Source organism: Eptatretus burgeri, chromosome 14 (genome assembly GCF_056783735.1).
Source record: "Eptatretus burgeri isolate ZD-2024b chromosome 14, Ebu_testis_v1, whole genome shotgun sequence".
NCBI classification, from domain to species: domain Eukaryota; kingdom Metazoa; phylum Chordata; class Myxini; order Myxiniformes; family Myxinidae; genus Eptatretus; species Eptatretus burgeri.
In genome coordinates this window covers 72,351,402-72,364,567 of record NC_140974.1, presented here as the reverse complement: position 1 = coordinate 72,364,567, position 13,166 = coordinate 72,351,402, and the positions used below count along the sequence as shown (strand labels likewise).

Here is a 13,166-nt window from a genome sequence, read left to right as displayed (position 1 = left end):
AGCCATGAGTGGAGATGGCCTTGAATACCATGGGAAGAGAGTTTGGTGAGTAGGGCAGGGTGCCAGACTGTGTCAAAAGCACGTGATATGTCCAGGGATACGGCTCGGATTTCCTGTCTGGCATTGAGGACCTCCATCCATTGATGGGAGAGCAGTAGCAGCATATCCAGGGTAGAGTTACCTGGTCTGAAACCAAATTGATGATTGGAAATCAAGCCATTGGAGAAGAGGAAGGATTTCATGTCTGAAGCAATGATGGATTCCATAACCTTGCTGATGATTGGGAGAAGGCTGATTGGTCTGTAGTTACAGGGATCTGTTTTTGCACCTTTTTATGCAGGGCAGTGATGTTAGCAGATTTCCAAGCAGATGGCAGATGACCTTGGGAAAATGAGAGGGTGAATAGAACAGAGAGAGGGTGAGCAAGAGCAGAAGAGCAGGCTTTGAGGACACGTGGGCTGATGCCGTCTGGACCGGTTGCAGAATCTGACTCGAGGTTTGAAAGCAAGCTCTCCACCTTGTCAGGAGAAAAGGATACAGAGTCCAGGGACAGTTGGGTGCGACTGGGTAAAGTGGGTAGAGATAGTGATGGGTTTGGGACACAAGATTTAGCTGCAAACACCGAGTTTAGACATTCAGCTTTATCACGTGTGGAATCAGCAGTGCGGCCATTTGAGGTAAGGGAGGGGATGGAGGGGGAACATACACCAGAAACAGATTTGATTAAACGCCACCAGGATTTTGAGGAGGGAGAGAGGTCTGAGAGTTCAGACTTGAGATGAGAAAGATGTTGTTTTCTGGCTCTCCTGAGGGTAGATACACACTTGTTCCGAGCTTTGTGGAAAGAACTGAGATTGCCCTCAGTTGGGTTTGCTTTCCATGAGGCAAAGGCAAGTTGTTTCAGGACAACTGCCTCGCCACAAGCTTCAGTAAACCAAGGGCGGGAGGAAGGGCAAGACAACTGAACACGAGAGGGGATAAATCTGTGCATGAGGGAGAGCAAGTTTCTTTTGAAAGAATTCCCAGGATGAGTTGATGTTTGAGAAAGTAGTGATAGGAGACCAGTCTGTAAGTTTGATGGCTGCTCGGAGACCCTGCCAGTCGGCTTGGAGGAAATGCCAGACTCGACGGCGGTGAGGTGGTTCTCTGATGACAGCCAGAGAGATGTCCACTTTAACAAGGACGTGGTCAGAAGAACCAATTGGAGCGAAGGAAGAGCAGCAGATATTGTCAGGGAAATTTGTCAAAATCAGATCCAGAAGAGATGGAGTACCATTGGTTGAGATCCGGGTCGGGAAGTTGACCGATTGAGTCAGTCCCAATGAGTCACAGAAAGCTTTTGCTGACGTCCCATGGCAGGTGAGAGAGGTACCCACACCTAGCCAACTGGCGTGATGACAATTGAAGTCGCCACATAAGAGGAAGAGAGAGTTTGGATGAGAAGATAGAAGATGGTCCATGTTTTCGGAGAGTGAGGTGTAGATGGAGTCATCACTGTTCGGTGGACGGTACAGTACACATATAAACATGAGGTGGGAGTGGAGGGGAAGCCGAAGCCAGAGGGTGAACATGGAGTCAAGAAAATTCTGAATAATTCGAATTTGACGCTCACACACTCCTCCTTAGTGAGATGCCTTGGGTGGGTTAAACACCCATGCACAACCCTTTTCTGACAGATATCTTGCTGGAGGTTCTTGGTTCAGCTCGCTTTGAGCCCTGACAAAATTTGTTCCCCTGTCACACCTCAATCTTGCGATTGGCCCACGAAGTGAAACAAATCTCCGTTGGGCGAAGATAAAAGCTGAGGTGTCCATGGCTTCAATAACCTCAATATGTACCGCTCTGGTACAAAGGCAAGTGAAGATTATGGCCCATCTTTTGGAGTCTGCTGTGCTGCCCCATGTCTTTCTGGTTAAGATGGTCCATGGACCAAATACATCCATTCCCACATTGGTAAAGGGGGGGGGGGTGTAGCTTCGAATCTGTCCTCCGGTAGATCGGCCATGAATTGGGTGAGAAGTTTGCCTTTGAGCTTGCGGCACACGACGCATTGGTTGATGACCCTTTTGATGAGGTCATGCGCTTTGATAATCCAATCGCCTCCGACCCGTACAGCTGCCAAGGTCGTGAGTCGACCTGGGTGTTGTGCTTCCCGATGAAAGTGTTGATTGATCAGTTTAGAGATGTGACTGTCCTTTGCCGGGTGACGTCCTTCAAGATAAATGTCGGCTCGTCAAAGTCTTCCTCCAATTCGGATAATGTTGTCTTTGTTGAGGAATGGACTCAGCTTGAAGAGCGGGTTCCTCTTCATGGTGTTGTCCGTGGTCTTGTCAATATTATGTTCTGCTTTGAGGCTGGCTCTTTCTTTGTTGAAGCACCTCTTTTGTACGACTTGGAGAATGACTTGGAGAATTGTCATCACGCCAGTTGGCTAGGTGTGGGTACCTCTCTCACCTGCCATGGGACATCAGCAAAAGCTTTCTGTGACTCATTGGGACTGACTCAATCGGTCAACTTCCCGACCCGGATCTCAACCAATGGTACTCCATCTCTTCTGGATCTGATTTTGACAAATTTCCCTGACAATATCTGCTGCTCTTCCTTCGCTCCAATTGGTTCTTCTGACCACGTCCTTATTAAAGTGGACATCTCTCTGGCTGTTATCAGAGAACCACCTCACCGCCGTCGAGTCTGGCATTTCACTCAAGCCGACTGGCAGGGTCTCTGAGCAGCCATCAAACTTACAGACTGGTCTCCTATCACTACTTTCTCAAACATCAACTCATCCTGGGAATTCTTTCAAAGAAACTTGCTCTCCCTCATGCACAGATTTATCCCCTCTCGTGTTCAGTTGTCTTACCCTTCCTCCCCGCCCTTGGTTTACTGAAGCTTGTGGCGACGCAGTTGTCCTGAAACAACTTGCCTTTGCCTCATGGAAAGCAAACCCAACTGAGGGCAATCTCAGTTCTTTCCACAAAGCTCGGAACAAGTGTGTAGCTACCCTCAGGAGAGCAGAAAACAACATCTTTCTCATCTCAAGTCTGAACTCTCAAACCTCTCTCCCTCCTCAAAATCCTGGTGGCGTTTAATCAAATCTGTTTCTGGTGTATGTTCCCCCTCCATCCCCTCCCTTACCTCAAATGGCCGCACTGCTGATTCCACACGTGATAAAGCTGAATGTCTAAACTCGGTGTTTGCAGCTAAATCTTGTGTCCCAAACCCATCACTATCTCTACCCACTTTACCCAGTCGCACCCAACTGTCCCTGGACTCTGTATCCTTTTCTCCTGACAAGGTGGAGAGCTTGCTTTCAAACCTCGAGTCAGATTCTGCAACCGGTCCAGACGGCATCAGCCCACGTGTCCTCAAAGCCTGCTCTTCTGCTCTTGCTCACCCTCTCTCTGTTCTATTCACCCTCTCATTTTCCCAAGGTCATCTGCCATCTGCTTGGAAATCTGCTAACATCACTGCCCTGCATAAAAAAGGTGCAAAAACAGATCCCTGTAACTATAGACCAATCAGCCTTCTCCCAATCATCAGCAAGGTTATGGAATCCATCATCGCTTCAGACATGAAATCCTTCCTCTTCTCCAATGGCTTGATTTCCAATCATCAATTTGGTTTCAGACCAGGTCACTCTACCCTAGATATGCTGCTACTGCTCTCCCATCAATGGATGGAGGTCCTCAATGCCAGACAGGAAATCCGAGCCGTATCCCTGGACATATCACGTGCTTTTGACACAGTCTGGCACCCTGCCCTACTCACCAAACTCTCTTCCCATGGTATTCAAGGCCATCTCCACTCATGGCTCGCAGACTTCCTCTCCTGTCGCAGTCAACGTGTGGCCCTAAATGGAGTTCTTTCATCCCCTCTTCCTGTGCTGGCTGGAGTTCCTCAAGGTAGCGTTCTGGGCCCTGTTCTTTTTCTGGTTTTCATCAATGATCTCTCGGACTCTCTGGAAAATCCTCTATTTCTCTTTGCCGATGACTCAACCCTCTGCCGTACCATCTGTCATCCCTCAGACCGGCAAGCAGCAGCTTCTTCGCTCACTGCAGATCTGGATAAAATCACAAACTGGTCCAACACGTGGAACATGTCTTTCAATCCAGACAAATCTCACACTCTCACTATGTCTCTTCGAAAGGACCGTTTACAAAATCCCCCATCCACTTTCTCAACAATCCTCTGGAAGAAGTCTTTTCTTTCAAGCTTCTGGGTCTCACTATCTGCCATGACCTTTCCTGGGAAAGTCACATTTCCAACCTTGCCTCAAAAGCCAGTCGCCGACTGGGAATCCTCCGTCGTGCAAAGTCCTTCCTCGGCCCTCTTGAGCTCCTGACCACTTACAAAGCTTTTGTCCGTAGCCTGATGGAGTACTGCTCTCCCCTCTGGGCTGGTGCTCCTGCCTCCCACCTTTCTCGACTTCACGCTGTCGAAACCAGGGCTTTAAGATCATTGGCATCTCCCGCAATGAAGCTGAGTCTTTGGGCCTCTCACTCAATCACCGCAGGTTGGTGGGTGGTCTTTCTGTCTTCTACCGACTCCTCTCCAGCCTTGCCCCCCTGCTCTCTCTGCGATTTGTCCCAACCACATTTCCACAGGGCGCTCAAGGTCCGCCAACAACCCCCTTCTGGTAAAACTACCAAAATCACGAATCACTGCTCATCTTCACTCTTTCATTCCTCTTTTTCCCGCCTTTGGAATAAACTTCCTCACTCTATTCTTTCCCATTCTTCCCTTCAGGCTTTCAAAACAGCTGTTCACCACCACCTCTTATCTTCCCCCATCCAAATCCTCGATCTTTTCTACCCCGATAATCCACCCAAGCCCAATTCTTTCAATTCTCCTGCTTTCCTTCCTGATAGTCCCTTTAATGTCCATCTTCCCCTCGCCATGTTCCCCGTCCCATCCCCATCCCTCTCCCTTCCACAGTTCACCTGTGTCTGTTCCCCAATGTTTTGTCCCTTCCACTCCCGCCCCTCTTGTCTCATGCCTCCTTGCTGTGAGTTGTGTGTTAGCTCTCATACGAGCCTCGACCAAGGTAAAAAAAAAAAAAAAAAAAAATAAAAAAAAATGACTTTCTCTGCACACCATAATTCTTCTCCTGTTGCCTGTCTGAGAGTTTTCCCTTGTTCTGGTTGTCTGATTGAATGGGATCGGTTGTATCTTCTCTTCCAGACTCGAAAATCTTTATTCTCAGGATTAATGTTGTGACTGCCCGTCTGAGAACTGTCCAAGTAGAGAAGCAAAAAAAAAAAAACATTCACAACTTGGATCTCGTCCATTTTCGGTACGGCGGTACGGCCATCTGGTTTGTCAGTAACATTTGTAGAGAGGAAATGAGTTTGTGTATTTCTGGATCTTCTTCAAAAAGTGGAAACTGTTGACTAGGAGATATTTCTACACTCTGCTTTGTAAGGGGGTCAGGCTGCCAAAGGATCTCTGGTCCTGTGAACCAAAAGGTTCTTCCGAGCTGGTTGGCTAGTACTGAGTGAGAAACAAAGTGAGCAGGGTTTTCATCCATGGGGATGTGATGCCACTGATTGGGAGTAGATACCTTGTGTATCTGGTGAACTCAGTGTGCAACATACATATGGAATCATTTTGATTCATTTCAAATGTATCCTAGGACATCTTTGCTGTCTATCTAGTAGGTAACTCCATCTATGATCATTCGATCTTTCTTCTTGAGTTCCACTGTTTGCACTACGAGTACTGACACGAGTACTGTACCACACAATTCCAGATGAGGTATTGAAACAGTGTGTGTTGGTGCAACTCTTGCTTTGGCTAGTAGGAAGGACACATGTGGTTGTTCATCATCGTTGATTAGTCGAAGGCAAGCAACGGCTCTGATGGCAAGGTTACTCACATCAGAGAAAACACAAATCTTTCTTTGTTTGACTGAGTTGAAGTTTAGTGGCTGGCAAAATCGCGGAATATGGATGTTCTCAAGGTCGTATAGTGAGTGGCGCCAACGTGACCATCTGGGGATGCATGTTTCTGGGAGTGGCCTGGCCCATATGTCGTCCGTGACATTCAGTTGCTTTCTGATTTCAGTCGTCATTCACGGAGTATAATTTTACCTTTGATGATGACCGGGGCTGCAAGACCTATTGGATCATAAATTGAGCTTGCCATAGACAGAACTCCCCGCCGTGACAAAGGTTTGTCTTGCAAGCTTACTCGGAAAGTAAAGGTGTCTTGTTCGAGAGACCAGTACACCTCTAAGGATCTCTGAGTGGGTAACACTTCATGGTTGAGGGCCAGGCTCTTGAGTTCTTTCACTCTCGCCTCTTATGGGAGAGCGTTCATGAACTCTTTGCTGTTCGAGGCGATCTTGTGGAAGTGCAGTTTCCTTGTAGCCAAAGCATCCCTGCTGCATTTGATGTGGCTGATTGCCGTGAGTGAATCTGGTAGGGAGGTGAGGCCACATCGACGTAGAAGTCGTGATGAATGAACTCCATCACGTCGTCACCATGAGTGCTTTGACATTTGTCAGCAACCATTCTCTGGCCGAAATGATGCTACTGCAGGGGAGGAAATGTTACCAAACAGTGAACATTCATGCTATACTCAATGAAGGGCTTCATCGGCCCATTGTCTTTGAACCACAAGAAAGCGTAGGAAGTCTCGATGTTCCGGGTTTACGTGGAAGTTGTGAAACATCTGTTCCATATCTCCCATTACGGCTACTTCACCCAGTCTGAATCTGAGGAGAATCCCCAGTAGTCTGAACCTGAGAATTGTTAGGATTGAAAGACCTGTTCCATGTGTTGGACCAGCTTGTGATTTTACCCAGATCTGCAGAGAGTGAAGAAGCTGCTGCTTGCTGATCTGAGGGACGACAGATGGTACGGCACACAGTGGAGTCATCAGCAAAGAGATAAAGAGGATTTTCCAGAGAGTCGGAGAGATCATTGATGAATACCAGAAAATGAACAGGTCCCAGAACGCTGCTTTGAGGAACTCCAGCCTGGACAGGAAGATGGGATGAAAGATTTCCATGAAGGGCCGCACGTTGGCTGTGACAGGAGAGGAAGTCTGCGAGCCATGAGTGGAGATGTCCTTGAATACCATAGTAAAATGGTTTTGTGAGCCGGGCAGGGTGCCAGACCGTATTGAAAGCACACGATATGTTTAGGGATATGGCTCTGATTTCATGTCCGGCATTGAGGATCTCCATCCATTGTTGGGAGAGCAGAAGCAGCATATCCAGGATAGAGTGACCTGGTCTGAAACCAAATTGATGATCGGAAATCAAGCCAATGGAGAAGAGGAAGGATTTAATGTCTGAAGTGATGATGGATTCCATAACCTTGCTGATGATTGGGAGAAGGCTGATTGGTCTGTAGTTGCAGGGATCTCTTTTTGCACCTTTTATATTGCAGAGTGGCAATGTTTGCTGATTTCCAAGCAGATGGCAGATGACCTTAAGCAAATGAGAGGGTGAATAGAACAGAGAGAGAGAGAGTGAGCAAGAGCAGAGGAGCAGGTTTTTAGGACACATGAACTGATGCCATCTGGACCAGTTGCAGAATCTGAGTCAAGGTTTGACAGCAAGCTCTCCACCTTGTCAGGAGAAAAGGACACAGAGTCCAGGGACAGCTGGGTGCGACTGGGTAAGGTGGGTACAGAAAGCGATGGGTTTAGGACACATGATTAAAAAGCAAACACTGAGTTTTGGCATGCAGTCTTTTCACGTGCAGTGTCAGCTGTGCAGCCATTTGAGGTAAGGGAGGGGATGGAGGGGGAATATACATCAGAAACAGACTTCACTAGACGTGACCAGGGTTTGGAGGAGGGAGACTGGTTTGAGAGTTCATACTTGAAATTAGAAAGATGTTGTTTTCTGGCTCTCCTGAGGGTAGACATACACTTGTTCCGAGCTTTGTGGAAGCATCTGAGATTGCCTTCAGTTGGATTAGCCTTACATGAGGAGAAGGCAAGTTGTTTCAGGACAACTGCCTCACCACAAGCTTAAATTCGAAGCATTGTTTCATTCGAAACAGTTCAGTTCAGTTTATTTTTATTTTTTCCATACTCAATCAAACAAAAGAAGATATGCAGCGAACAAGAAAACAGTGGAGGAACCCCAAAAAAGCAGGGCTTGCAAGATTTATGGTCCCCATGACAATGTATTGTGATTAAAAATATATAATTATATGAAAGGTAAAAAGAGACAGAAGGAAGGAGAATATTGTAAAAAAAAGATATCGATATTGAGAATAACAAGTGGTTGGGCAAACAGGAGGTAAACCGAAGAAAGATAAAATAGAAAATAACACAAATGGGGCAATGTGGGTGTAGGAGGAAGGAATCAACTTCAATGCAGTTCCATGCATATGGATCTCAACATCACTCATTACTCATTTATCATCTGTGATTACTTAATCAATAAAAATTTATTTTTTAGTTCTCCAATAATAAGTTTTTGAGTGTGATTACTATATCAATTTAAATTTAGAAGATAACTATATTGAGTTATATAGGTATCTTGTAAATATACTTGAAGATATATAGTTCTCTATGCCTGGTGTTGGCTTAATGGCTCGGGTGGTGGGCTTGAGATCCTATGAATTTAAGTTCAAACCCCACTCGGCTCTTGAATTAATACCAGGTGGGGTGAACTCTGCCTGTCATCCTTCCGAGGTCGGCAAAATGAGTGCCAACATGCTGGTATATTGTGTCGGAGTGGCAACCCGTCCAGGAATGTGCCCAATATCCAAGGAGACTGCTTAAAGGCCCGGTCACACCTTGACGTTTTAGCCAACGTATGCCGATTTTTGAATTTTTTTTCTAAAACGCTGGCACACGTTGAATACGTTATGGGTAAGTTTTGATAACATTGAGAGCACGCTGAAAAACACTGCCATACGTCGTTGTACATTGGCTTTAAACGTTGTACTTTTCGGTTGTCCTCAAATTTTTTCATGCTTGAAATTTCACGACGTATGCCGGCGTATGACTCACACGTTCCGCAACGCTGGCCACAAGTTGTATGCACGGTCTGCGATCGTTGACAGACGTCAACACATGCTACTTGTAAGTTAATCATAAGTTGAGACACGCCGAGGTAATGTTTAGCGTACCCGAAACTTATTTCCTACCTATGATTCATGTGTTGTTGGCACGTTACGCGATCGTTGCCACACGTCGACAGACGTTACTTTTAAGTTACTCATAGGCTGAAAGACGTCGGTATAATGGATCGTCCTTGCGTCAGCGTCCACGGCCACGGCCAGGACACTTATTTGCAGCATTCTTCAAACTTTTCTTCGGCATGACGAGGATGTTCACACTTCGATGTCTAGCTTGGCTATGATTCCAATTGTCCATCGGCAGCGTCTATTTAAAATAGTCGAGTTTGAGCGTTTTAACACGTTCAGAAGAAATGCTTCAAATTTCCAAACCCCAACGTCAAAAAACAAAGACGAGTGACAGCAATTTAAATCATTCATTGTAAACAATGAAAATAGCAGAGTGGTACCGTTTAAAAGTCGTTGAGTGTAAAAAAAATCCAATTGTTGAGCGCAAGCGTCTACATTTCAATAGTGGAGATGCAGCCATTTAAATCGTTGAGTGGCAGCCTATGAACCTACCCGTGGACACGCGGACGCAAGGATGATCCATCATAACCCACACCCTCCCCCTCACACTCACCTACTACTGCCAACATGAACAAACTACTACTAATACTAATACTGATACTAATAGTAATACTGATACTGATACTGTTACTGCTGACATGGACATCGACTCAAAAAGGAACTCGAAAACACTGTTGGGTTCCCCTTTTATGAGCAGCGTTTTTATATACCAATTCCCAAAACCGCTGGGAACACGTCTTTATATGGCAGTTGTAAGCTAGAAACACGTTCATTTTTTTTTTGTCGACCGGAAGACGTCATTGGAATACGTCTACATACGTCGATGTGTGTTGGGACTACGTAAAGAATTGGTTCAAAGCACGTCAAACATAAGTTAGAAATAAGTTTCGCGTAAAAAAGACATTACCGCGACGTGTTTCGACTTATGAGTAGCTTATAAGTAGCCTTTGTGGACGTGTGTAAGAGTCCGCATATCGTGTGTAAAACTTATCCCCATCGCATGCGGAACGTGTGTCATACGCCGAGTACGTTGTAAAATTTTGAACATGTTTAAAATTTCTTGACGTACTCTACTTACTACGACGTATGATAGCATACTTTAGCGTTCTACTCACGTATACCAAACTTACTCATACCATATTTGACGTGCCCCCAACGTTTTAGACACATTTTTCTTAGGTCGGCATACGCTGGCAAGATCGCCAAGGTGTGACCGCAATGTTGTCACTTCCATTTCTACGGCAGTTATGATTCGAATCGTTGTGCGTCAGCCTTTTAATAGGCTACGTCACTAGAGAACATTGTACTTTACGGTAATTCTACATATCGACGGTCCCCTGGGCCAGTGCGCATGCGCAGCCTGACCCGGAGCCAGGGATGTTGTGGGTGTTTCAACCTGTTCAATACTTGTTTGATTATTGTCGTTCCACGCTAATAAAGTGGTCGAACAAATTGAACTCTGTTCTTATTTAGTCACGACATCGTCGGCGATGCGTGCAACGCGCTATGCCGAAGTTAGACTATCGTTGGGCATAGGTTGTGTAGGCCAACAACAGGTTCAGCATTCGTTGGTATAAGTTATCTATAACACAATGAAACGTTCTGTGTCCATTACTAATATGTTATGCATACGACCAACTCGTTATGAATACGTCCGAATCTTAAAAAAAAAACATCAAAAGTTCAACGTCAGCCACCGTTTTACATACATTTTAATACGTTGCCATCGCTGGCTAAAACGTCAAGGTGTGACCGGGCCTTAAGCAGCACCAATGCTCTGCACAGAGTATGGTCCCAATGTATGGATGCATATACTTCTCCAATAATAAGTTTTTGAGTGTGATTACTTAGTCAATTCAAATTTACGATATAGTTCTCCAATAATATTGTTGTGGTTACCAAATTCGCAAACCACCATTCAGGTCCCTTAGGTGAGGTATCTCGGTAAGTGCATGTGTAGTTAGGCCCAAACCCGTTGTCTAGTGGGAATAAATGTTATTCATGCGTGCTGCGACTCTTCAGGATAGCCGTTTTTCTTTTACTATCTTTATTTTGGACCAACCGCCATGATAACCACCACAACCACAACATCAACCACCAACCACAACGCCGCTTCACCACAACCGCCACGACCTTCCCGTCACACCTCGCAACCGTAGCATCGCCACCGTTCTTGCCCCGCTGTGGGTACCGGTGTTGGACTCGTGCAGAGCGCGCGTCGAACAGCGTGTACAAAATCACGGATTTTGTGCTTCAAAAACGGATCAAAAACGACACACGCCCACTTTTTCTCGGGCCAATGGGGAGCGAGGTGAAAGGTCAAAGGGAGGGGGTCAAAGGCGAAGCTACGGGGGGATAAAAGGACCGTGTTCGTCAGTGGAGAAGGGGAGAGTCCAAAGAAGAGTCCAAAGAAGAGTCCAGAGTCGGAGAGTCCCGAGGCGGAGAGGCGGAGAGTAGGAGAGTCGGAAGCAGAGGGTCAAGACTTCGCGGGCGGTGGAGCTGCTCGTCGTGTGCGGAACGGAGGGGACGGAGCTGTGGAAAGGCGGCGACACCAGACGAGGGGGTGCTCGCGTCGTGCAGGAAGCTGCACCCGAGGGAGGCCGACAGCGCGACCTGGCCGAGGTGGAGACGCTCGTCGCACATAATAAAGATCCTCTATACCCCGAGCATCAGCAACCCCCTCCTGTTTCCCCCCGCGCTGAGATAGTGCGACCAAGGGGGCCCCTTTCCCACCCCCTGCCAGACACTGTCCGCGAGGTCCGCGGAGTTGGGGCGCCATCGCCGCTCCGCGTCTCATCACCAGACGGGTAGGCGCGACCCGGTCTCGGCCTCAGGCCCGCCTCATCCTTGAGGGTATTTCTTTTCCTTGGTTTTGGGTATGTGTTGTCGGCGCCGTCTGTGAAGTAGAATTGTATAAGTGTTGCCGTGTGCTCGGTAGTCGGTATTAGCTCTGCATTGTGTTTTCGCTTTTATATTTGCTTTTTGTGTAAATGGAATTGTGTTTTTTCTGTGTGCTTTTGGTGGAATTGAATTTGTGTGCTTCCCGTGTGCCGCGAATAAATGTGCTTTATTGTTGAACTGTTTCCCGCTTCGCTTCGTCATTTCTCCCATTGAATCCTCATCTTGCTTCACGTAAAGGGTTGGTAGTGGGCTGAATACGCCCGATAATTAATCGAACCGTCGAGGTCGACGATAACACCGCTCGGTTATTCTGATAGTACGGAACGGGTCGCTTAAGTGGCCCGTGTCCGAAGTCGACCTGCGGCGAGGTGCGATCGCCCGGTCTACCCTCCGCGTGGGTACTTAGGTAGGTCGAATTTGGCGAGCAACCCTATCCCACGCGGGGGCTGATTGGCTCGATCGCGGTGAGACCGAAAGGTCCACCCGTGACTGGTTCCCGGCGTTAGTCCGAGAGGGTCACGACTGGATTGTCCGTCCGGTGGGCGACGTGCCGCGATTCGAGTTACGTGGCCGTCAGCACGCCGGCGGGCGCGAAGACCGCAACAATATGTTTTTGAGTGTGATTACTATATCAATTTAAGTTTTTATTATGTACTTCTCCAATAATAACTTTTTGAGTGTGATTACTTTGTCAATTTAAATTTACGATATAGTTCTCTAATAATACGTTTTTGAGTGTGATTACTCTATCAATTTAAATTTACGATATTGTTCTCCAATAATAACTTTTTGAGTGTGATTACTATATCAATTTAAATTTACTATCTAGTTATCTAATAATAAGTTTTTGATTGTGATTACAATAACAATTTAAATTTATGACATAGTTCTCTAATGATAAGTTTTTTTGAGTGTGATTACTTTGTCAATTTAAATTTATGATATAGTTCTCTAAAAATACGTTTTTGAGTGTGATTACTATATCAATTTAAATTTACGATATTGTTCTCCAATAATAAGTTTTTGAGTGTGATTACTATATCAATTTAAATTTCCTTTATAGTTATCTAATAATAAGTTTTTGATTGTGATTACAATAACAATTTAAATTTACTACATAGTTCTCTAATAATAAGTTTTTTTGAGTGTGAT

At 46.1% G+C, this 13,166-nt stretch overlaps 1 protein-coding gene across 2 annotated transcripts in view; it reads left to right on the top strand.

The window, feature by feature from the left end:
* LOC147013593 (ceruloplasmin-like) overlaps positions 1–13,166 on the top strand; it is a 91,834-nt gene that overhangs the window by 19,737 nt on the left and 58,931 nt on the right. The gene's annotated exons all lie outside the window — the stretch shown is intronic.